The following is a 26,246-nucleotide window of genomic DNA, read 5'->3' on the forward strand; positions in this document are numbered from 1 at the left end:
CTTGTAAGCCTGTAGAGCTAGAAATATGACTCGTATACAAATGGGGAATGAATAACTCATTTGGGGGCTTAAATTTCCTTAGAGCCTCTGCACTTTTAATGCCATTGCTAGGTAACCCTTTGATTTATCTTTTAAAATATGGTCCTAAAGCTGGTATTTGTCTCACCTGCACTTAGTCATCTAAAGATGGTGTAGGCTGCTCAGTAACTGAGTAACACTCTTTTTAGTTGCTAAAATGAAGAAGAGTCAGTCCCAGCCAGGTGTTGGAGGACCCATTTCCAGCGGCTCTGGAGTAGAGGCAGTGTGAGAACAGAGGGTCACTTTTAGGGGAGCACAGTTTGCCCACACAAAAATACAACACAAAGTGAGTTTCTTCCTTGCTTGTAATGGATGCTTTGGGGCATACGTTTATAAGCTGAGAATGGTAGAAAAAGTAAAAGGAAATTTATTAGTGAATTACTTTGTGTGCTAGGCTAAGCAGAATGATTACTGTATAGACTGGATAACTAGAAAGGTTTGGCAATTTGAAACTAGACTGAACAGCTGAAAGCAGTTCTGGGTACAAGACATAACAGCCTGGAGAAGAGAAGGCTCTGAGGGGACTGTAGAGCAGCTTCCAGTACCTGAAGGGGCCTACAGGAAAGCTGGTGAGGGACTGATTATCAGGGAGTGTAGTGACAGGACAAGGGGTAATGGGTTTCAGCTGAAGGAGGGTCAATTTAGATTAGATATAAGGAAGAAATTCTTCCCTGTGACGGTGGTGAGACACTGGAACAGGTTGCCCAGGGAAGTTGTGGAGGCCCCCTCCCTGGAAGTGTTGAAGGCCAGGTTGGATGGGGCTTTGGGCAGCCTGGTCTAGTGGAGGGTGTCCCTGCCCACAGCAGGGGGTTGGAACTAGATGGGCTTTGAGGTCCCTTCCAGCTCAAACCATTCTATGATTCCATGAGTCCTGATAAGAGGACTCCACATCTTTTAACAGAAAACTAATATAACAACAATTTACTGAGTCACTTTTTTATTTATTTTCTTAGGGAATTAAAAGGGTAGGACTCTGAGGAAATAATTTTTTTCAAGAACAGGATGAAAAATGCTGTTGTTCATGTCAGTTCTGGGATTTTAGACTTTAGCATGAACCCAGTTCTGTCCCCTCCGCTCAGTTTGAATACTTGCATAGAAATTAATGCTCTGGTATCTGCTCATTTTTCAATATATTGTGTGTGGTTTTGTAAAAATAATAGTGATGTGTTTATAGTCTCAGGAAAAAAAAAAAAAAAAACGCTGAGAAGAAAGAGAAGACTTGTAAAACAGCTATAGGAGGCTCATGCCCTGCAAAATTTATTCTTGAGGCAATTCTTCATTCCTGGAGATGTGGGTCAAAGATGAATATCTTTGAGTTGGAAGGAAAATTATGTCAAATCTAGTAGCTGTAGAGTGCAGTGCTGTCATCTGCATTTGGTGAGCCCTACAACACCGTGCAAGACATCAGCCTTGTACATCTGTACATTTACTATATCTGTACATCTACTATAGATTGTAGCATTTGACACAGGGAGTGAAGGAGTGAGCCAGATCCGTGTGTAATAGGTAGCCTGGAGGAGAACATCTTTGGTGTGTGCCTTTTTGCTCTAAGTGTGCCTAACTCCCCTGAAAAATGCCCCATGGATAAGACACTGAAACTACTCCACTACACTGCTTTTGGAAAAATGCATATATTTGATTAACCAGCATTGATATTAATATGCTGAATTATAGGGTTTCAAATAAGCACTGAGGAAGGACCAAATAAACAAAAACATTATCACTAGATAGCTTAGCAATTTCAGCTTCAGGATTGAAGCTATTTAAATAACCTTATTTCATAAAATGAAAAGATATCAATATTTTCTGCTCGGATGGCAGCTGATGAGAAACAAGAGTCTCCAGGCACTTTGTGTTTGCTTTGGTAGCAAACCAAAAATGTAAGGCAAGAGTCAGAGAAAGACGGCAGTCAGGTTTGCTCTAAGTGCCTTGTGAAATATGGTGCCTTTTTGAAGCTGCCAGCGCTGGAGTGAGAAGACTACGTGACAGTAGGAGTTTTCCTGTTTCATATCTGGGTTCTTGGGTTTAAAAAGAAAAGCTTGAAAACGCTGAATCTTCAGTTTCATGGATAAGTAAAAATAGAGAGAAAAAAAGAGAAAAACCCAAACAAACAAAACCCAACCAACCAACCAACCAAAAAACCCCCACAACAACCTTGAAGTGTATTTTTTACTTTAAAACACCATAAAATTCTGGACTGATGTCATAGATTTCAAAAATTTGCAATTAACTGTGTTTTAACAAAGCTTGAATCCAGTTGGCTGCACAGCTACCTAATGAACAACACTTACTGTTTAAATTGCACCAGGAGCAGACTACCAAAAAATGATGTAACAATTGACTATTGCTCCTCATCTATGTAGCGATACCTTTCGCTCTCTTACTACAGGATGTAGCAAGCTACTGCTGGAGGCTCGGATGAGGAGTCCTGTTTCTCTTCAGTGCTGTTGGTTGAGTGTGGGGTCATGCAACCTGGAAAACTGGTCCTGACTTTCTATGTCCTCAGGTTTCTGCTTATCCACACGAATGACCCTACAGAGCTTATGCTTTTCTGGTGCTGCCTGGTCTTCTGAAGTTGGCAAATCTACCTGGTACTTATGTCTCTAAATGTCTGTTCTACTCTTGCAGCATGTTTGCGTGTAAGTAATCCTATTACGAGTAAAATTTGGCCTGAAGACAAAGCCAAAACGCAAAAAGCAGCCAAATCACACAACTGCTGTGCTCGAACAGTCTCGTACATTGAATTCTCATTTAATTTACAGAAACCCATGTTCTTTTTTGAATTCTTAGATTAACATCTTAAGTAAATAAGATACATTTGGACAGTCCACTTCTTTTGTATCCAGTTCTCCTTTGGAAAGAGATTTTTTTTTTTTTTTGCTTCAAAGAAGGCAGATTCATTCCTCCAGTTAGTAATATGGAGTTTAAAGAGATATTTCATAGAAGTTAGTGTTGCTTTGAAGATATGTCAAGTTATTTTCTTCAGTTGCTGAAGGCCATCACTTGTGACAAGAAATATATGGAGATCTATTCAAAAGCACAGCCACTTCCTGAGATTTTCACATTCTCCTTGGTTCAGATTTGAAAAATAGAGTATTAAGCTGTATTTCTGGGTTTCTGAATATCCTGGACCAGCACCATGGAAATGAGAGTTCTTGTGTCACAGATGGCCACAGAGAAAGGGCAGGAAAATCACTACTGCTACCCCGTGTTTGTCCTGGCATCTTTGCTGTTTGCCGACCAGTCATTAAAATGCAATAATGCTTTTCATGACTATAAAGCCATGGCAACTTATTTGGAGTTACAGTTAAATTCTACTTCAGCTAAATACATTGTGGGACTTTTATTTTTCCTGTTACTTCTTTAACAGCTGTGGATTCTCTGTCTTATACAATACCACCTGCAAACCAACATGGTATCAGGCTCCAACATAAAAATACTTCATAGATCTTCTAGCACAATACAAGCACTAATAAGCAGTTGGGATAAGATGTTTAATGTTTTTCATGAAAGCTTTACTCTCTTGAGTAAAAGGTAAAAGATTTGTAGACAGGTCAGGGTGAGGGGTATACATTTGCATTTTGATGCTAATTGGAGCAATGAACCCATGTCCTACTTCTGCAGTAATGTGCTTAGATACAAATCACTAATTGTGGCATAGTGCAGCTAAATCCCTTTGTATTTCCTTAGTATTAGCACCACCAGCCTGATGGTACACGGGGTCTAAGCTTACATCTTTGTTCCACAAACAGTTCTTGGTACTTCTTCTTCCTCAAATAGCTCCAGAATTTTCTTCCATTTCTTTGTTTCCACTCTCACTTGATGATATCTCCTGCTTTCCAGCCTGCTGTGTTTATTCTCCCAGATCCAGCTGATTCACATCTGGGACAGAAACCTTTATTTTTCTCTTTACGTTTGCAGAACATGTCGCACCCAATGGAGATATATAGTCTTCTTCTGCTAGCTGGATGCGATGAAGACATTTTGGGCAATCTTCTATCTGAATTTATTGTATTTTGCTCCTCTAGTACATTCTTACAGATCACAGACATTGTGAACTTATTAGTGACTTTTAGGACAGTCATCTCCACAGACTGAGAACTGGTTTCATGCTGCTATGCGGGACTTGATGAGCAGGTGGCTGTGTTTGGCTCTGACAAGTTGCAGGGTGAATTGTAGGGCTGGAGAGAGAAAATTGCCGACAGAGACCTTTGAGAACAGCTAGAGACTTTACTAATTGCATGATCTAGTGAGATGTTCTTGGCTTACAGTTTTGTGACAGAAGTATTAGTGTCTGATTACTGGCAAGAAATACCTGACCATCAAATCCACCTTGTGCAAGGAGATGGGCAAATTGTAGGCCCTCCGTGTGGGAAGAGGTCTAGGAGGCACACAGGATTGTTTGCAAGGAGCCACACGATCTCAGTATGCACTCTCCAGAGCCATATACCCTCGGCGCATTCAAGGGGAGATAATTCCTGGTCCTCACATCATCCCATCTGAGTAAAGAACATACTGTACCCTCTGTGTTTCCGCGTAGCACCAGAGGAATTTTGAAAGGATACTTTGTGTATCCTTTAAAATCTCCTGAAGCTAGCAATGGGGTTGTCAGACTTGACACACATCTCATTCTTTTGGGCATGCAAATCTGCTAGCTCAGTCCTGCACTACAACAAGAGCTTGCACACGTTTACCGGGGCTTCCTTTCTTCTCTTCTTCCCAGTCTGAGGAAAAGCAGAGAGCTTCAAAACCCTTATCTTTGATTAGGAGGTTAAACTGGAACATCATTTATGGTAAAACTCAAGAAGGTGACAGTCCAGGTCTAAAGACATCTGCCTATCCTCAAAGAATGAACCCCGAGTCTAGCACAGTATGCAGTTGGGTAATGTATGGTACTTGTACATTACTTGGTACTCATCCCTCTACAGAGCTCGAGTCTGTGCCCGCACCATATGAATATCAGCACAAGGAAAGGGTTGGTGTAAACAAAACTTGTGTTTTGGGGTCTGCTTTGTAGAGCTGGACTCCCAAAGGAAAAGGAAAGCAGAGAGGAAGGGAGCAGCAATGAACCTGACCTTAGCACGCAGCTGAAAGCCAGACTTCTCGTGAGCCAAGTACTTGATTTTTTTGAACAAATGCATTTAATTGTCTTTAATTTGAACAATTGCTGGTAGATCAACTTTGTTTCTGCTTCTACAGTGAAATAGGACTTTGTGTACAGTATTTGTGCACAGAAGGATTTCCAGACAAAAATGTCCAACTTGAATGGTACATTTGTCCTCAAACAGAAAAAAGCTAGAAATCAACAGTCCTGGGCTAAGCACTTAGATAAAAATGTATACAAATATAGCAGTATATTCGTAAGTATATTCAGCAGATCTGTTATATTTGAATTTTGATTCTCCAGAGTTGTTTCAATATGTGAAATGATTCCTGCCTGAAAGACAGAAGTACACCTCCAAAATGAGTCTGGTGGGTTTTCCATATCTATGCGTTCTTGGTCTGTGGCTCCATTTCTCCTTGTCTTACTCCTTCCCATCTTAACAATTTGAAGAACTATGAAAGCTGTTTAAGAAATGAAATTCTGAACTGATGAAACCAACTGAATTATCTGACAAACTGTTGTAGAAACTTGCAAAGTTAGTGTCTACATCTCATTTTTATCTAATAAGTAAGGAGCAGCTGGCATTTCCGTGGTGTAGGGCAGATATTGTATTTTATGCTGGAGGATGAATTTGCACAATCTTTTTCTGGACTCCACCTCCTCTTCCCACTGTCTGGCCCCTACAGGCAGTGAAAGCAGCTGGGCTGATGAGCTTTGGACCATAAGCTCTGCCCTTTGTGATTACTGAATGTTATTTCATGGGGAACACCACTATTTTCTATGTCCCAGAGAAAGCATATGTTACTAGAGTCAGTGACTTCTTAGAATTTAAGCAGTGATTCACCACTAGTTTATTTTGAAGACAACGTCCCAGAACCTTTTCCCTAGTGCTGAGGTATGAACTCTCTGTTTGTTACCACATGGCTACTTCAGCAAAGCCCCAGCACTAAGATCCAGCACCAGTTCTCACAGCCAACATCCAGACTTTCATTGCATGGCACGTTTGTAGTCCAGAAGATCTAAATATCAGGTCTGACCTGTATTTTAAGCCACTAGAGAAGAGACAAACCCTTAGGTGCCCAGATGGTTTGCATACTCCCCAGCTTTGCTCCACCAGCATGCCTGTGTGGAGAGATCATAGTTAGTCTTTTCTGCTTTGTAAAGAGCTAAGCACTGAACTTTCCTGGACTTAGGTCATTCGAGAAAATTTGTCCTGACAGAAGAGACATGTTTTAAGAGGACAAGCACTTAACCTCAATCTGAGCTAGACTCCACTGCACTCAGACTTGGAAATGACATTTTGATCCCATTCATTGTAGACAGTACTCACAGTGAAGGAAGGACTTGTTATAAGCATGTCTTCAAATGCTGATCTCAACTTCTTTCCAAATCACTTCAAATACTCATGGGGAAGGAACGTTTTAGTGTATTTGTTTGTATAAAATAAAAAATAGCAATAATCCTGTAAGCAATTCTGCGTATGTGTTCCCTTCCGTGACCAAAGACTTGGTCTATGCTTTGGTAACACATCAAATACATTAAGGCATTTTCGTCCAAAAAGTTTTTACAGCGTGAGAAGACAAACAGCGTAATTTGAGTAGGCAGGAAGGAGACAGTCAAAGCACACACAATTCTACATATGTAAAAAGCCCATTTTTTCAAAGAGGTGGGAGCTGGCTGGTTTTAGTCAGCTATAGGAAAAGATAGGTAAATCAGGACATTTGTGGAATCTTCAATTTTTAATGCTGTAAACAAAGCAGGACTGCCCTCTACTCCATCCGGGATGTGCAGGCTGATTTCTTACAAAAGAGAAGAGAATTAGGTCTTCGAGAGGAATTTAAAAAAAGAAAAGACCGTAAGTTTAAGGCTGAGTTCAGAGTGAGATGTAAAGTGTAAATAAGATCATTGGAAACATAAACAAATATGGGATAAAGCTGGCTTTATCAGGAACAACTTGATGAGGGACGAAAGCTGGCCAGACAGAGCTGAGCTATGCGGGCCTTGGGATGTGAGGTCATGTAGCTGGAACTTGATGCAATAGAGAAGTGAAACCTGAGGTGCAGAGATGTCAACCTCTTCCTCTCCCCCATGCAGCCCTGCTCCCCATCCCTGGCTGAGGTGGTGAGACTTGCCCTTTTCCCTTCCTTGGTGGGTCAGTTTGCCGACAAAAACCAGCAGGGCCAGCATTGTGGCTATCTGAGCTGGCAATCTCTCTGCCATTAAAATTGGAGGCAGTGTAACTTAATAGGAAAAGTCAATATTGCAGAGAAAGAACGAGCCTGAACAGCCCTCTGTTCTGTGTTCTCTCTTTGCAGAGGCTCTGGCCCTGGCCACTGCTTGCATCTGTTCAGGGAGGGTTAGCATGCTATTAGCATATCATTTATTTGCTGAAAGAGAGGACTTGCATGCCAGCAGCAGCTCAGAAGGACGTGATCCCAGGGCAATTGCATTCCCTCTTTCGGAGGCGTTGCCATGCGTATGTTTTTACTGTCGTTGAGATGCAGAAGCGAAGAGATGGGTTTAGGTGAAAAACGAACTCATACTTGGAACAGCTGAAAATGGTACAAAGGGAAACGAAGACCTCTCGGTGGCATTCACAGATGCCGCTCACCCTTGTGTTACCATCTGAATTCTTTGGCAGTGCTTCACATTTTGCACCGACTTTGCTTTTTCAGTTGGTTGAATGCGAAGGCTGATCTCGGTGTTCATGCTATTGCTTGTTTGTGTTGCAGGAGCAAGAAGTAGCCCCATTCACAGACCCACCTTCCTCGTTCTGAAGCACTGGGCACCCGTTTCATGAGTCCTTGTATGACAGAGCTTGCAGGTTGTATACAGGGCAAGACAAAAGGGCAAGGAAAACCAAAATAGGTGAAAAGAACAAAGCATCAGTGAAATTATAAATTTAGCTAGTTACAACCATAATAAATGTAGCAAGAATCAAGCCTGGCATTCTCACAGCCTGGCTCTGCTGGGGAGTATTTTGTCTGGCATCATAACAGAGGTGAGCTTTTAATTAGTATGATCTTGAAATCAGTGGGATATAGGCACAGTAGGAGTAGTGGCTGCACTTCAAGACCTCCCATTTAAAGTAGCCTGAGCGCTGGAGAAAGAAGTCTTAGATGAGAAACAGCAATAACAGCCACAGCATACTTCAGACTTCTAAAAACTTTCATCAGAATCACTGTTCTACTCAAAAGACAAAGAATGGAAAAATCTGGCCCATATTAAAGAAAAGCTCTTGATTAAAATGGCAATTTTAGTGCAGCTTTCAAAGGAAAATCCTATTTAAAGCTCCCGTTTCCTCATTTTGATAGATTCCCCTGGGAAATGTACATAAGGATAACTCCTTAAGAAAACATAGTGTGCTGTCCTTTGAACTTGGACGAAATTCCACATGGAAAATATAACAGCTTGGTATTATTTTTGCTAACAGAGTCAGCAGAGATATATAGGTACGCAGAATTTGATATATATACATAAATCATCTGTGCCAAAGGAAGGGAAACAAGCTCAGGGTTAAAGAAGGTGACCAAGAAAATGGAGCGTGTGTCTTGTTTTTGCTCTTAGCTTGAGAGCAGGATTCTGCACTGTCAGGTCCTGCAAGATCATCCTATGTCTGCTGAAAGAATATGACTTCCATGCAAAAAATCAGATGTATCGCTGCCTACGCAGAGGGGTAAACATGCTGCATCAAGCATGAGCTCTCTTTATGACAGTGATCAAATAATTTAAAAAATAATGCCAATGTGAGATGCCCCATCCCTGGAAGTGTTCAAGGCCAGGTTCAATGGGGCTTTGGGCAGCCTGGTCTAGTGGAGGGTGTCCCTGCCCATGGTAGGGGGGCTGGAACTGGATGGTCTTTGAGGCCCCTTCCAACCCAAACCGTTCTGTGATTCTATGAGATGTTATCTATAAAGTAGGAGTGAATTATAGAGGAATGTTGAAAAGTCAAGAACTAGGAAGGTAAATAGAAACTAGGCTCAGACATAGATTTTAGAGCAATTTGGTCACATTCTTAACCCAAGCATAGGATTTTATGGTAAGCGTGTGTGTGCCTAACATGCTCATCACACTCCTGAAAAAGGACCATGATGGGGGATAATATTGCAGAGCTCTGAATTGCAGCAGGGGGTGCCTGGAATGGATTTGGACACTTCAGTGGACAGGAGTGACATAGTCTGTGCTGCTGGACAAGTGCATGATTTTTGAGCAGTATTTTGGGGAAAAAACTTGTATATTGATCAGCAAGAAAAAAAACAGCTAGATGATACCACTTGTCAGCAGTGGATTTGCCAAGAGATAGATCTTGGATGTCTGTAGTTCTAGAGGTTTTTGCTTGCATGTCGCCGGTATCTAACTCCAGGGTAAGGGTCAGTGCCAAGGATAATCCAAATGGATTGATTAAAATAAATCAAGGTCAAAGTGTGTCAAACAACATCTTACCTCTCAGGAACAGGAATTACTCCAAAAACATATTCAGGGCCTCATGGTTCAGGTGTTATAGGAGCTTATCCTCATATTCACTGCATTGATTTTTTAATTTTTTATTTTTTTTTAATTCCCATGCCACCCATAAGGATGTTTCCACAGAACCAGGTTCAATAGCTGGTTAATATTTTTCTTATTCCAAGAATGAAAAACGTCATGTGTGGGATTCATTTGACCCAATACAGCCACTTCCAAGCTAGTCACCCTTTGATTTCCTTTAGACTCTCTGCAGACAAAAAGAACTTTGAGGGAGAGATTTGTCTTGTTAAAGACAGCTAAAATTAGGCAAATCAATTGTGCCTCAAAGAGCATATTTCTTGCTTTTCCTTGCAAGGAAGCTGAGATGTTCCCAAGTACACTGAAAATATCTAAATTTAACTGAGCTGAATGCCAGTGTGCCCTATTTTGTGCTTTTTTTTTTTTTTTCCTTTTTCTTTTTAAGTACCACCAATGTTATGTTTTCTGCTCAAATCCTGATGTAATTTCTCATCTGTGACTACTCTGTCATTACTAGGTGAGAACACAGAGTTGCCTCCCTTCTCCACAACAGGAGGAGATCACTCTGTTCTGGAGAATATGATGTCACCAGCTCTTAGTGGCACCATCATTATCATCGTCACCGTCATCATATCGGGGAGTGCTTACTTGTGTTTCCTGAAATACATCTGCTCTGGATGCTGCAAAGCTACCCAAGTAGTACCAGCCAGAAGACTTGATCCTAGCAGATCTGAAGAACAAGTGTAATCTCACTTCCTCAGGTGATTTACTGAGCTGTGGTAAGAAATATCTGTCATCAAGAAGAAATATCAGAAAGCAGAGGAGACATGCTATTCAGCGAATAATAACAACTAAGAGACCCTTGCTTAATATCGAGGATTTGCCATTAACTTTAATTGATCCTTCCTTCTTCTTCAGAAGTTTCCTGATGAAATTCTACTACAGATCACACTTTCTGTCATTATTTGGCTGTCTTTGACAATGTCTGTCATCCTCTCTCATAACATCTGGTTTATTGCTTTTTTTTTTTTTTCACACTTGTCTGCTTTCACATTTGATAACGGATTTGGGATTCCAGAGTTCTGCCATTGCTACCAAGTGTTCTCTATTGAAGAGACAGAGAAAGAGCCTGGGACTGGATACCTTGGGAACTGTCTGAATTTGTTATCTTTTGAAATTGTAAAGACAAACTGGATGCACGTTTGGAGATCCAAAGACAAGCCTTTGCTCACCATATGCAGAAATCTGAATGATATGCTACAGCTTGCATTACATTAGAGGTCAAAGTAGGTGATCTAGTGATCTTCTGACCTCAAACTCCATCCCAAGAAGTACTCATATTTCTGTTACTCACAGATCTTCAAAATCCATGTGTCGCTTTCTCTTTGCTGTTGAAACATTTCATTTTTGCCATGTAACCAAGCTGCTCCTGGGCATCAGTCAGAACTGCAACCATACTGGCTGTTTAACAAAACTCTCAGCTGAATTAATTCTGGCCATGGAAGTGCTATTCTTCCAGTCACACGTCCTATCCAGTGAGTGAAACATGTTTGAACCATGTTAGCTGTGGGGAAAAAAACCACATCTGGATGAAATAAAAAATGAATCTGAACTGTTTTGACAGCAGCCATTTTTACTCTTTCCTGGGATCAGCTGAGAAAATGAAGTTCAGAAGAAAGTATCAGTGGAATGGCTCTTCTTGGGTCACTTTGGCTTAAGCTGGACAGGAAAAATTGAAAAGTTTTTTGGAAGATCTGATTGTGGGGTTTGCTGTGCAGCTCCCAAAGCAAAAGAGGTACAGATAAACACCCAGAGGTGGCCTGTTTGAAACCTAGCTCCATCAAGTCTTCGAACTGTGTGTTATCACTAAAATGTTCACTGAGCCAACTGTACCTATATTTGCCCTCTTACAAACGAACCTCTCCAGGAGACATTGCTTTTATGTCAGCCTCTCTCTTCCCTTTTAAAACAAAGCCTAAACAGTTATGGTCTTTGTTTTTACAGTAAAAAAAAAGGTTGAAAATGGGATATTTGAAATGCCCATGAGGAAAATTTGAAAGAGAAACTCTTATTTTTATAAATCTGCCTGTGTGGGATGAGCTAGTTCACATTTTTTGGAAGAGCTGGGTTGCCAGCACTATATGTCAGGCAAGTTTTGGACCTGATCTCTGTCCCTTGGGCATCCAGTGCTCCTAATCCAACAGTGAAGAAGAAACACAAGAGCCAGGACCACTCTTATTCTGGGAGAGGGCCAACGAGAAGCAGTGCAACTCTGCATTCAGACCTGGATATCATTGTGTGAATAAATTGCATTATTTTTATTCAGATTTCACCTGCAATTGATCAGCAGTATTTATGCTGAAAGCCGATATGTTTCGCTTGCCAAGTCAAAGCTGTATGTTGTGTTTTGCCTCTGAAATCTCCATGTATTTCAGTAGCTCTGTGCATCTGTGTCACTAGTAAGTTAATTGAGGAGCTGATTTAGATCAGATGAAAGACTGACTTTGAGAAATCTACTTTACGGTTGTGCATATTGGTGAAGAAAACAAAATACATAACTCTTGATCCCTCTTTCATTGTATAGAATGACCGTTGTATTTTTATCTGTAAAAGTTTCCATGACTTCCATGACCAGATAGCTATTTGTGAAAACCAACTAGCAAGTCTCAGCAGTCCAAGGAAAGCCCACGAGCACTGCGGGTAGCTGTCAATATATGCTGGTAGTTGTTGATATTTTGACAGCTGTATTGACAACACAATGTTTTGTATTTTGTGTTTTATACTTTTTTGTATTTTTGTTTTCATTAAAACCCTTTCTCACATCTTAACCATTTCTGACTGATGCTCCTGAATAAAGTCATCAAATGTATAAACCTGATTCTTCTTGATTCGTGATGTGCTTGGGTTGGTTACTTCCATTCTAGGTACCTGTGGTATTCTGGTTTTACGTAAAGGAATTGCTCTTCTCGGATTTGTTTCGACACGCAGTCAGCCTGCTGCTGGGGGTCTTCTGGCTGGGAGCAAGGATGTCTCCCTCCATAGGCTGGACTTGAGACACCTGGATTATCTTGCTCTTCCAGAGATCATAGAATCATAGAATCATAGAATGGCTTGGGTTGGAAGGGACCTCAAAGATCATCTAGTTCCAACCCCCCTGCCATGGGCAGGGACACCCTCCACTAGACCACGTTGCCCAAAGCCCTGTCCAGCCTGGCCTTGAACACTTCCAGGGATCTAGGGGCAGCCACAACGTCTCTGGGCAACCTGTGCCAGTGCCTCACCACCCTCACAGGGAAGAATTTCTTCCTAACATCTAATCTAAATTGACCCTCCTTCAGCTTAAACCCATTACCCCTTGTCCTGTCACTACACTCCCTGGTAAACAGTCCCTCCCCATCTTTCCTGTAGGGCCCTATAGGGACTGGAGGGCTGCAATTAGGTCTCCCCAGAGCCACCTTTTCTCTTCTGTATGAACACCTCAGAGCAGGTTCAACACCTCCGAGGACCTCTGCTATCTGCCCAGCATCAGTGCAGCTTGGAGGGAACCACATAGACATTTCCTACCGTACCCACAACCACCAAGCCACAGCTCTGGCTGCAGTTCCCTTCTTTTCCTCCACTGGGACCTGCTCTGCTGGGCAATTAATTTAATAGGAATTAACCAAAGAAGAAACAGAAACAGCTCAGTGGTACTGGGCAACAGGAGGCATGGGCACTGCTCCCTTTCCCTGGGACTTGTTTCTGTATTTGCCATTGATCTTCCGAAAAGAAGACATACCTGGGAGCAAACCAGGAACCCCTTTTCTCTTGGCTGTCCGCTCAGCCAAGGACCTGAGTAACTCTTAACATTTTTACACCGCATGCGACACCAATGCTGAGCATTACAAAGGCTGGAAGGAGACGGGGGAAGTTAGCAAAAAACATCAGAGATGAAAAACCCCAGTACCAGTGGCTTGCAGGGAAATCTAACCCCTTAATACTCATTTTTTAAGCCCATTTTGCTAAATATAACTTCCTCCTTCGGTCACTCTCTGTCCTTAGGAAAAAAGCCTCAGCAGAGGAGCTACATCAACAAAAAAAAATCCTGTGAAGGTATCCAGCAGAGGGAGTTACACGAATGCAACAAACCCAGGCTGATATACAAGTGGTTATACCCAGGCTGGGAAGAGCTGCCCGTGTGCTCCCCAGGACGGGCAAGCGGCTCCCCACAGCCGCTTGTGCGGAGCCTGGGCTGAATTCAGCAAAGTACTGACCCAAATCTGCATAATCTTAAGTGAATACTCAGTGAACTCTAAGGAATTGCTCTGTGCATCGCATTAAGCAAGTGTTTTATTAGAGCGGGGTCAAAATACTCAGCACTTCACAGGATCATATGAGGAAAAGAAAAGACTCTGTTTACACCTCGGCTTTCATTTTTCCCTCACTGGTTCACTTGTTAGAAAGAAAGCTAAGCCAGGGCCAGCCCCGTTCCTGGGAGGCCCGCGGAGGAAGCCTTGGAAGCAAACCCAAGTGCTTCCACTCGGGAAGAGGTTTTGATGATGCTGCCTCTGACACGCGGCGACGGCGGCTGCAGAAACCGCTGCTCTCGCTGGCTCCCAGGTGCCTCTCCCAAAGAGAAAAGCAATGAAATGGTGACACCTCCCCAGCCAAAATATAGGGTAAATCTCTGGTTCGACATGAAGTCTACCTCTGAGATTTTTTTTGTTCGATTCACACCAATACTATTTTCAGCAGAGAGGAACAGTGTGTACTATCCACTTTATCAAAAAAATAGTCAAATTCCTGCCTCCCTCTGCCCCAGAAAGCAGGCGAAGGATCACACTGCTAGCAAACCATCATGGAAATATCTCAGATTAAAAATACCATTTTAGAGTTTTGGGTTTTGTTTTTGTTTTGTTTTGTTTTGTTTTTTTAATGCATCTCCTGGGTATCCTAGAGTCTTGAACAGTTCCTAAAAGAAGTTGAAGAAAAAGCAGAAATGTTCTTACTCCACCCTGCTGGAGACCTCAGTCCAAATTCTGTTTTATATTAAATAAAGGAGCACAAGGAGTTAATTCCAGCTATGTGCTTTGACACAACTCCTGGCTCAAAGCTAGCAGAGGCTGTGAGAAGATGTTAAATGAAGGTGATTCCTGCCTTGATGAGATTATTTTCTAATAAGGGAAAAAAAAAAAAAAAAGGCACCACAATATTAGAAAAGGACTAGGCTGTTGTTTCTGTGACCGCAAGAACTGTCAGGGGAACAGGAGATGCAGAGAGGGTTTCGCCTCAGGACATTCCTGAGCCTGAATTCCAGCCCCGAAAGCAGCCGGCCCCCAGCCCAGGGCACAGCCCTTTGTCACCTCTCCTCCCTCTGTAAACCAGGCGTCTTAATACCCCCCCCTTTTCACAGGAATGCTAAAGAAAATGCCTTGAAGATGAAGTGCCTGTATTGCTGTCACGCTGCCAATTCTCCTGCGCTGTGCAGATTCATATGGTAACAGGAGCCAAGGTCAGGGAAGCATTAGTCAGTCCGAATTTGGCAAACGGGGGTGCGGATGTCTGATAGCCCTCGCTTGCAGATTAGATTAGTGCGAAATGCCCCGCAGAGGTTATCCTTGAAAATCACTTCAGCTTCTGCAGAAGATGGCTGTTCATTGCATCAGCAGGGTTGAAAGCAGGACAGTTACTTTCAACACACATTTGCTTCATCAGTCCTGATTTTCCACGTTGTTACTGTTGGTTTGAGCCTATATGATTTGAATGTAAATATCGCTGCCCCCCTCCCCCCAGTCTTTTTAATGGGGTGCTACCAATCTGTTCATATTTGAGCTAATGTTCTTTTATCCCTTTCCTCTTTTCATTTCTTTTAAGTGTACCCAAGGGGTATCTACTGACTGGCTATTGTCATGGTGGTTCCCTCACTGTGGAGGGCTTGTTGGTCCTGTCCAAGGGTTTTTGTACAATGAATTACTGCAGAAAGACTGTGATTTAACACCCATCGAGCCCGTGCATCCACAGGGTGCGGCACAGAATACTACCTCAGCAAAGCAGGGCATCCATATCAGCGTAATTCTTTACCAGACAAGCCCTGCCATGAGCAAAGCTGATGAGCTCCTGCGCAATGTCCTCCACCCCCTCTGCTCCCAGCTTTGGAGCCAGCTAGCTGGGCCCCAGCCATCGGGCACCACGCTCCGCTGCTCCGTGCCATGGGGAGCTGTTGGCGAGTTCCACCTTCGCTGCTGGATTGGAGAAAACATCTGGGATGACAGCAGGTAGCCTCGGTCCTGTGACAGGAGACGAGCAGGTCAGGTCTATGAGGCTTGTTTTAATCACATCGAGAATGTCCTTTGCAAAGCTAACAGATTTATTTTTAAAATATTTTCTTGATAGAAAGGCAAACATTAAGAACGAAGAGGAAAATGCCAAGTGGGTTCTCAATGCTGTTTGCCGTCACCAATGCAGTCACCTTTAGTCTGCTGTCACTTGTAGTCTAGGGGAAAGGCGAGTCTTTTGAAGCGCTATTGATATTATTAGAAACATAAATATTTGCACTGCCTCTCCGTGTCTCCATCAGCCTCACACGAGACACCAGCTTTTCTGTTAGCAGTCGTGGAGGTTGAAGTCCTGATGCCAGCCATGCTGTGCTCGCCAGGAGGCCGGGACACAAAGAGGTGAGGAGAGAAGGTGGATCTAAGTCACTTCTCTGCTTTCCTGCCCCTTGGTGTAAAATATTGCAGTTAAATGAATACGCAGACTGTGCGGTGGTGAAAGCAAGGACCATGCTGCCTTGCAGTGATGCAGTGCTTCAGCCCCGCTGTCTTCATAGCCCTTCTCTCCTCTTCCCAGTGCGCACAAGTTTTGGGCAAGTTTTCATCCCCTTTGCAACAGCGGAAAAGCACAAAGTGAAATATCAAGATTGGGCCAGTGTCAGTATTAACAGGACTTGGGAAAAATGCCAGTAAATCCGGTCTAGAGCATTTTCATTTAATTCTGTGGGACTCTGACAATAAATACATGTTTTCATAGGAGTTTCTTCTACCCTACGTACCCTGACCCTCATTCAGTAAATTACATAGAGTACAAGAGTGTGAAACAATCATCCCAAAAAGGAGATATCTCCTAGCTCCGCAGTTCTGATGGAGGTCTGTTTTGCTCTATACAGGCAAATCAGCTTCCAAAAAAAGCAACATTTTTCTGGAGGGACAATATTAACAAAATCAAAGCATGTGTGAGGAAAATCCAAGTTGAGGCCAGGAAGACGTTCAGCTGTCGGTAAACACCCCCTCCCCTTTATGCCCTACCGCTCCTTGTCCTGATGAAGCCACAAATGACAGAAGGCATATTTAATTTTTGCAGTGAAACCAGTGTGAAACAGCATTGGGCTGAATTAAAGCCATACAAACTGGGGATAAGTCAAGGAATCCCAGGACAGCCATGACATTGCTGAAGACTGCGATGGAAGCGGGGCCAGCAGTCACATGGAGATGAGTCCTTGCAAAGAATTATTTCTAATATAATCAAAGTCAAAACAGAGTCCAAAATGCGATTGCTGTAAATGAAGGGAAATTTTATCAGTTCCAGATGGCATCATAACACTAAGTTTCAGAAAAAAATCAAAGCCAACATGTTGAATAAAATAACCACCCCTTTTGGCTCATCTTACAGAATGAGGTATTGGCATCAGACAGCCTTTCTGGATACGACGATGGTTGTTTACATACGTGCTCCTTACAAAATAAGAAAGAAAAACAAAAACAAAACCACCAAGAAAAGGGGCTTCCTGCCTGCCTTCTCCACATTTCTGTTATAGTCTGGTCTCTATACATTTCACCGGGTGAGACCATGGGAATCTTTTTTTTTTCTGCTTGATGAATTTTGGTTGTTTCAAACCTGATTAAGTCACAAATTTCCATCAGAAAAGTCAACTGTACTGTGCACAGCTACTGGCAGGGAATAGAAGTCAGGGTTATCTGTGCCTTGATTACCTTTGAAGCAAGAGAGACAAGTTTATGAGAAAATCAAGGGTGGCTCCACTGAAACCAATAGCACAACTTTGATTAGCTACAGTGGGTTCAGGATTGAACCCCAAACATTCCTCCTGCAATCTATAAACTGGACCTGCATCTGAAAGTCAAGTTTGGCTTTCACTTTTCCATCTCCATCAATCTGTGTTTGGACTTTCATAAACAAATATGTTTATAATCCATAAGCCAGTAAACCCACTTTAATGCTGTGAACTGTGTTGTTCCCGCAGAGCTTTCAAGGAGAAGGAGCAGTGCAAGTTTATTTTAGTCAATCAAGTCAGTTGGTAAGGTCCGGTGTATACACAGGAATTCAGCTGCTGCATAAGCAAGAGCCAGACATGTTTACATGTTTCCATAGTCACTTAATAGCCATCACATACAAAATCTTCAAGTTTTGCATGCTTTCAGATGAACAAAATTCCACCTGGATCCTAGACTTCATCCTGCTCCCGTTAAGACTTCCCTAGCTTTAGCAAACATTTTGGCTTCGGTAGAATAGTAGCTTTACTTAATTTGCCTAATTTTTTGCTCAGTTCTGGCTGTTTGTTTGGCTGGCTCAGTTTCTATCTGTACCTCTAATTCTCATAAATGTTGTAAGATAGCCTATTCACATTTTCAAAGTGGTGGGTTCATCCTTGCCTTGCCTTGGTCTGTGTACAGCAAATTCCTGTTTATGAGCTGCCATGTGGCTTTTTCTGTCTGTAGCTGGGACTGCAGTGTGTCTTCCAGGACATGCAAGAAAACCTGTTCAAACATCTTCAGAAACTTTGCAGGTTATGGTTTCTAGTTTTATTAATTCCTTTGCTGTGTGTGGAAGTTGTTGACTTCTCAGAGAATGAGAGTAGCAAAACTGGAAACATGTAATACTTCATCAGGAACACAGAGACTACTCTAGTGGCATGAAAAAATGATTTTTGTATGGCTGTGGCCTCCACTAAGACTTGCATGCCCTTTCTGATGGGCTTCCTGTGCCGCCCTGGGGTGCCCCAGGGCACTGTGCTGTAGCACAGCCACAGCAGGTCCCCAGCACCGTGGTGGTCCAACCATTTTTCTCCTGCAGTGTGGTGACAGCTGGAACCGTGGCTTCTGCCTGGAGGGTGTCAGGGAAATATTCACACTGGTTTTATCTCTCCTATCAGTGTGACAGCAGTGTCTGAGACCATAAGTCCAGAGCCTCAGCCAACAAGTGACTACTCTTAATTACGCATCTCTCAGCATCATTGCGAATCACCTTGCAGACAACAATGTCTCAGATGAACAAAAGCAAGACCAAAGTGATCCTGGTCAAAAAGGTGAAATGCTTTAAAGAGCTGCCTTGGACACTGACCTCACATCACTCCATAGCGCACACTTCTCCCTGCTACCCCCATGCTGAAGAACCTTGGAGTCCTTCTCAGAACTTGTAGGACAACACTCTCTAAAAGAACCTTATTCCATCTTTGGCAAGTTAAGAAATTCCCTTATTTCCTCCTGGATGAGGCCTTGGTGATCCATGCCTTCACGACCTCCCATTTGACCTGCTGTGATTCCCTGTTTGAATCTGAATGTGAAGGCAATACAAGTCCAGCTCAGCTTGCTTTCTCCATGCCTTGGGTTTCCATGAACATGGGTGTCTCCACCAGTTCCCAGGCAGCTTCTGGTACCAGTGATCAAGCCCATTTTAGTGGTACTATCTCAGGAGTAACAAAAAGCTAAGATAAAGCTCAAGACAAAACAAAGAAGCCTTTTTTTTTTTTTTTTTTTCCCCTTCACTGGAGTCTGGCTATTAGAGGAGATCAGAAAATTCAGTCCCTAAGCACCTTTAGGAAATTAGGTAAACCCTTCCTGCCTGGATAAGCTCTGTTAAAATGTGACTCAGTCTTCGTGACTGCAAGCAATTGTTATTTCTCAGCTGCAAGGTCATCTCTGGATTAAAATATTTGCAGTTTACTTTTGATGAATATTCACCGTCTGAAGGCAAATGACGAAGGCATTTCATTGTCCTTCAAAACACTCATCCTTTATACAGATCTAACTAGTCCTTCCTCTGAGACAATATCACTTACATAAAGCTGAACTTCCTAAATAAATCTAAAACCAGCTACTAGGAAAAAAACTGAATTTCTCTAAACATTAGGAAATGAGGGAAATTCCATTAAACATGGAAAAGAAAGACATTTAAGCTATTTTTCTTTCCAAAGCTTTGTATTATAATTGTCACTCTATATAGTACCTATATAGAGCAATTCAGATAAGAACCCCCCTGAGATAAGCATTGTGCAAAGTCCTTAAAGTACGAGGCAATCCCCGTAACAGCAAGGAGATTAATGTTGAAGAGATTGAAGTATTTCATAGTTGAATGTCTTGTCAGTAAAGTCAGGTAATAAGCCGCCTTTTCACACACCATTTGCCTTCAGTGAAGGAGGATAAATTAACCTGCACAGTGCGCTACACTAATGACTTCCAGTATTCAGGCTAGGTCACTTTGGATAAATCTGCATGGGAGACCTCGGGCAGACATGAACCCACTCGCCAGCACTCAGAGCAGGTGGGACATAAGCCAGCTTTGACCTGAAGGCTGCACGGCCACGTTAGCACGGTGCTGAGGTTGTGTTCCTCTGCATGGCTGGTGTAACCGAGGGGACAAAGCAAAGAGCAGGGGTGAAAGGATAATTCTGTAGATAGAATTGAAGAAGAGAGTGTTTAAGTGACTTTCCTGAGGTCACACAGAGGCACTGGCTGGGATGACAACAGGGCATGGTAGTGAAGAGCAACAAGACCTTTTCCTTTACTGGAAGGTGAGCAACCCAACATTGTCTGACCTGGGTTTGGAAAAGATGTTGTACAGAGAAAGCCTTCATCTCCTTTTCTTTCTGACTGTGCTGGCCGCAACTTTGCCAAGCTTGTGTTTTTCTTCATGAATTTCTTTATGATTTTCCCTATTCCACCACTGGAGCGCGGAGTGAAGTGCTAGATACCAGTGGGGAAGGTGAGTGCACACAGAAGGAATGCAAGTGTTGGAGGAAGCCGGGCTGCCAACAGCATCTGCGTCTACTGCTGAAGGCTACATTGGTGCTGACACACTGGGTTATTTCTGCTGTGATATTACCCGGGTGTCTAATTAAAGACAAGGTTAAAGACACAGCCTGAGATTTGAAGTTGTGAATACTTACGAGTGGAGATTTCAGATTTTGCTTTAGTGTTTAAAAGGCCAGAAGCTTTATAGCTCCTGCTAATCTCTGAGATCCATCCCAAACACCGTCTCAGGCAGCACAAGCCTAGCTTTAGGACACTGGGACAGCAGGGAAATATTCCCCTGACAGAGCTAATCAGAAAAGCTTGCACTAATGAGAAACTTACTCAGATTTTTCAGACTTAAAAATGGTTGGTAAAAACATTGTTGTGGGTTTTTTTTTTTTAATATAGGGAATTAAGCAGGTTTTTATTTCAACCAAGTCAATGTAATTTTTAAAGCATAAAGTGCAGGGATAAATAATATTTTTCCATTAGGCTTTATTTGGAAACCAAAAGAAGTACAAAACCATATTTTAGAACTAGCTACTTATCCATGCCAAAGAGCATGAGTCACACATGATGGTATTCATGGAGAAGGCAGCAGAGCTTGGAGAAATATTTTGGTATAGGGTTTCTGTTCCATATCCAGAACCAGACAAACCAAACTGTCTAGAGAGTGAAATCTGAGAATAAAAACAGTGTTAAGATTTTCAAACTCAGGTGCCTAAGAGATAATTCCTTCCTGGGGCACTTTGATAAAAGATAATGTCATTGCTTGCAATTTTGACTCCTACAAACCAGAGGTGTGCAGTGCAAGAGAAACAGGGGTGAGATTCAAGTACCTACTTGTAGGTGTCTGCATGTGAACTAGGGGCTATGCTCTCATTCTAGTAAATATGGATGGTGTCTCCAATAGTCATAGTCAATGAGGGCTGGAAATGACTCAGCTGACTAACTATCAGGTTACTCCTTCAGGGTACACCACATTGTGCTGCAGGCTGCATGGTCTGTATTAGCTGGATCTCCATTGAGTATAACGGGAGCATAGACACTTAGACCTGATGTACATACCGGCACTTACGTGTTTTAGTGTCTAACTGAATCCCAGATGTTAAAATATGGACCATCTGTCTAACCGTAGACAAGATTTCTCAAGCTATGACTAAACCAGTTGTGTCTCGGGTACACCCACTCCACACAGAAGTTACTCCTTTGTGTACACCACACTCTTCCCCTTGCACATCTGTTTCTTTACAGCAAGGAAACTGAGGTTCTCAAGGTACCCCTGAACCAAACCCGGGGTGAACACCCTAGCTCAAAGCAAAATGCCACAACAGTTCCTACCTCTGTCCACGTGGACAACACAACCCACTCTCAAGCTGCAAGAATTACCTTCCCATGCTTTATGTCTACAGGGAACAGGCCTGAAACCTGAATTTGAAGTTTGAACTCCAACCATGGGAAGATGGAGTCAGCACCAACACTGACAGCCTGGGCTATCTACTTCACACTGTGCTGGCATGAAAGGTATTGAGATTCCTGACCAAATCCACTTTCTATCATGCTGTTTCTATGAAAATCTTGGAAACCAAACACACACAAACACTGTCCTACTAGTCCTTGCAGCCTCCCCTGGCACATCTTAGAACTGGCCTGAGCTTCCAATATTTTTAAAGAACTCTTCAGATTTTGTTTCTTTTTCCTTTTTTTTCTTTTTTTTTTTTCATTTATCCATTTTCACAACATTTTTTCCATAGGAAATTGTAACAGAAGCCTGATCACTTGTTACATGGTGACATTGGAAATCTCTGCAGGGTGACACTGAAAAGCAAGGGCTTCTTATGTTCATAAAGTTCCCTGCAATATCTAATCTATATAACAAAGGACAGGAAGAGAGGGAAAATCACCCCCAAAGTCCTCAGAGTTAAATGTCCGAGAGGGTGAGGAACGTTGACAGAGGGGGAGGCGTGTGCCTGCAGCCCAGCGAGCGATTGCAGCGATGCTGCAACTGCGCTTAAGCAAAGCTGTCCTGATAATCAGAAACACCCAGAGCGCTTGGCATCACACTCGCTGTAAGGACATTAAAGAGTATATAAAATGATGAGTGCGTTCAACAGACCATACCCAGGTAATGTGTGGAAAAATGAGAGAAAATGAAGGGACTCGGGGGGACAACTGGCATGCAGGGCTTCTCGGCTCCGCTTTTGCTCTGCTGTTCCTGGGGTCCAGCTTCCTCAAGAACAGGGCTGAAGAGTTGAACACCGAGTGATACCTGCCCAGTCGCATTGCGTCATCCCGCAGGGGTGATCTGCAAAGGCACAGATTAAAGCCTGGAAGTGTTTCCTGTGAAGGGATGGGCCTCAGCAAATGTACAGGCATCACCAAATGCCCCTCGGATGAAGACTGAGAAAACAACCACCAAGCCAATCACAAAGGGTCGCATGGCCAAGTAAGGCAGTTGAAACTAATGATATAAATACACTTTGAACAAGACATCTTTATCAAAAAAGGAAGTCTTAAGAGCTACAGTAACCAGGCAACATGGGAGAAAGGAGGATAAAAAGGGACTGAGATAAGGTTAATGAAGAATGACAAATAGAGCCAAGTGGCTTTTTCCTGTTAAAAAAAAAAAAAGCCCCCTCTCCTTATCTAGCTCAAGGACGGAGAGGGACTTTCCTCAGCCAAGGAGCTGCACAAAGTGAGCCCCAGCAGCAAAAGGGAACTGAAACCCAAACCCTCTCCCTTACAAACATGGGGTGAAGCTCTGGTCCAGCTGCAGGTCAGCCTGCTCCCCATGGGAAGCCTGTGGAGGATAACGTGGCTTATTCCCACGGGGCACGGCGCTTCCCCCGGGACACAGGCAGCCCCGGCAGGCCCTGGCGTGCCGGCAGCTCACCGACAGCTCAGAGCACGGCTGATCCTGCAATCCCTGGAACCAGGGAAAGCCGAACGCAATCAGATCCAGGTTCAGCCCTGCAAAAAACATATTCGATTGCCTAGATTTTTCATTTTGTTATTCCAGAAAAGTTCCAAGAAGGATAATAAACTGGAAGGATTAATTAAAGAGCAAGAATTAATCGAAAGCAGAGCAGTACCTTCTGGCTAACAGACCTTATTGCACTTGCAGCAAGAATTGTTTTCATCTCTCCATGGTGTGGTTTTAATTTCTAATAGCTGAGCTCTCTACAGCCATTTGCAAGCAAACTTCCCTGGCCGTCACCCGACCTGAACCTCTCCACTGATGACTGCCTTTCTAGCGGATGGAAAATGCAGCACGCTCGGCAGCAGTGCTGGGAGACCAGGAAGAGCCTGTCCCAGTAACTGGCTGGCTCAAACAAAACTGAAGCCAGTGGAAAGAATCCAAATTACTTTCGAGGACGCTGGCTCAGGGCTTTTGAGATTTCAGGCCAAGATGACAGGGCTAGAAGTCGTAGAAGCAGAGCAGGTGTGAAGGTCAGGGAGAGATTTATATGACAGCACCCACCGCCTGTTGCACAGTCGTCCTGCAGAGCAGGGTCTGCCTTCTGCCACACTATCTTGCTAATGAGTGAGCTTTTGCTAAGCAGTGTCAGGACCCTGAGACCAATCACAGGCCTTAATTAACTGACCTGACCAACCTGACCTCCCTGCACCCATGCTGTAAGTAGCCTTGTCTCCAGTCCTGTCTCAGGCCCCATCTCTACCTGCTCCTGACCGGGCTGCCTGGATCGACCCCGGACCTCGGCTTGTCTAATGGCCACTAGATAGTGACCAGAGCTGGTCTTGGCCCACCTGTGACTGCGTCCTGTTGGGGATGGCACTGCCTATGCTGGGATCACCCTCAGCTTCCAGTTGTCCTCCCTCATGGAGCAGCCCCACTCTTACTGCTCCTGAGCAGGCATTTAAATATCATATACCTAGCCCACCCATGAGGACCCCATGAGTAGCTAATGACAGCTCCTGCAGGCTTCTCAAAGTGCTTTCCATACTCTGCTTCAGGGACCTTCCCGGCTTTGGCAAGTGGGCAGCTTTCCTACGAGCAAGGCAGCTCATAGGTCTCCTCACTGCAAGTCAAATCAAGGCAACTGACCTTCAAGAGCACCTTGAGGATATATGGATGCTCTTCAGATGAAAAGGGATTCAGTTTCCAGGCCAGCCAACTCAATACTCCATCCAATTTTAAGTTCTGAAGAAAAGGCTTAAGTGAAAGCTTAGGTTTACATATAGATATAATCAGGTTAAAAATAGAGTGTTATGTCATGGTAAATTGTATGTTATATCAAACTAAAAAAAAACCCCAAACCCCCAAAAAACAGCTTCATATGCACATATCCATACACTTCCATGGTTTCCTCTAGCTCAGCTCAGACAAAAGGACATAGGCATTCTTATCATTCAGTCTCACATGCAGATTTGGGAACTTGGGATAGGCTATTTCTAGCCTAATGTATCCAGCAATAAGGTAAGGTTGCAATGGCCCATTTCTCAGAATTGGTCTCAGTCTTAGCACATTACTGTTTCATGTGTTTACAACACAGACTGATACTCGCTTCATATGACATGCAAGTAGATCATCACCTGAAAAGTGTATCTGAATAGCAAAGAATTATTAATAATAACTTGTGTTTTGATAGGGCTGAAAAAAACTTGAGAAAGGTCTCAATAAAAAGATGGGTGGGAAACTCTGAGTAGCTGTTCTTTGCAACAAGAAGATTTATGACCTCCCACAGGAGCTGCAGAGGGACTTCCTAGCTCTTACCTCCAGACAATGAAACACATTGCGCTGAAAAGTGGTAGTTGCTAAGAATATCCACATAACATCCTTTGTGTTTCCACATGCAACCTGGTTTGACCTCTAGAAGCTAGCCCTTCTCACCGCTTTTACCTCATGCAGATATAAACGTTCATCGGTACTTCATTGCATTAACATATATGTGTAGGTGAGCCGAGACACAGCTTCAAAGCAGCCCGTTCTTTACAAGCTGAGTTGTGCAGTGCAGGCAGGCCTGTGCCTTACTGCACAACTACCACATCACGCAGGATATCTGGTGATAATTTGTCCCAATAACATTTTAAGTACTCTTTTTAACAATAATTTAATTCTGTGTTTTAATAAAAAAGGCAGATGTAGGCTGCAGTGGAACAATTCCCTGCATGAAATACCTTCTGAATTCCAGACAAACATGTTTTAATAGACTTCCCTTCCCTATCATTTATGAAGATTTTCAAATGTACAGACACTATCCAGTTACCATCACTTTGCTGGCAGCTGCTTCACAGACCTTTTCTACAGTAATAATAAGCTATCAAAAAATGACAGTACAAGAAAAATATGGCCAAAACGATGGCATTTGGTAAAAGTACCATCTGCTTGCTCATTTAAAAGCAACAAGCATTTAATATCCTGTAGTTATTCTTGTTTTTCAAGCTTTTTATGGTTCTGAAATATTTGCAGGACAAAGGTCCCAGAAGTCCCAGGCAAGGGGAGACATCCACCACTGTAAAAACAAACCCAGAACCAAACAGCTCATCAACGACATCAGCAAAGAAATGTCATTTGCTCCATTGCGTCACATGCAGCATGCAGTCTGTGTTTAGAG

At 43.0% G+C, this 26,246-nt stretch overlaps 1 long non-coding RNA gene across 1 annotated transcript in view; it reads right to left on the bottom strand.

The window, feature by feature from the left end:
* Positions 1 to 1,027: 1,027 nt before the first annotated feature.
* LOC142599945 (uncharacterized) overlaps positions 1,028 to 26,246 on the bottom strand; it is a 33,378-nt gene continuing 8,159 nt past the window's right edge. Inside the window, exons 2-3 of the long non-coding RNA XR_012833444.1 lie at positions 15,728 to 15,933; positions 1,028 to 5,643 (exon numbers count right to left, since the gene is read on the bottom strand). This is a non-coding gene — a long non-coding RNA (uncharacterized LOC142599945). The remainder of the gene's footprint in view (positions 5,644 to 15,727; positions 15,934 to 26,246) is intronic.

The sequence above is a fragment of the Balearica regulorum genome, chromosome 1, assembly GCF_011004875.1.
Source record: "Balearica regulorum gibbericeps isolate bBalReg1 chromosome 1, bBalReg1.pri, whole genome shotgun sequence".
NCBI classification, from domain to species: Eukaryota; Metazoa; Chordata; class Aves; order Gruiformes; family Gruidae; genus Balearica; species Balearica regulorum.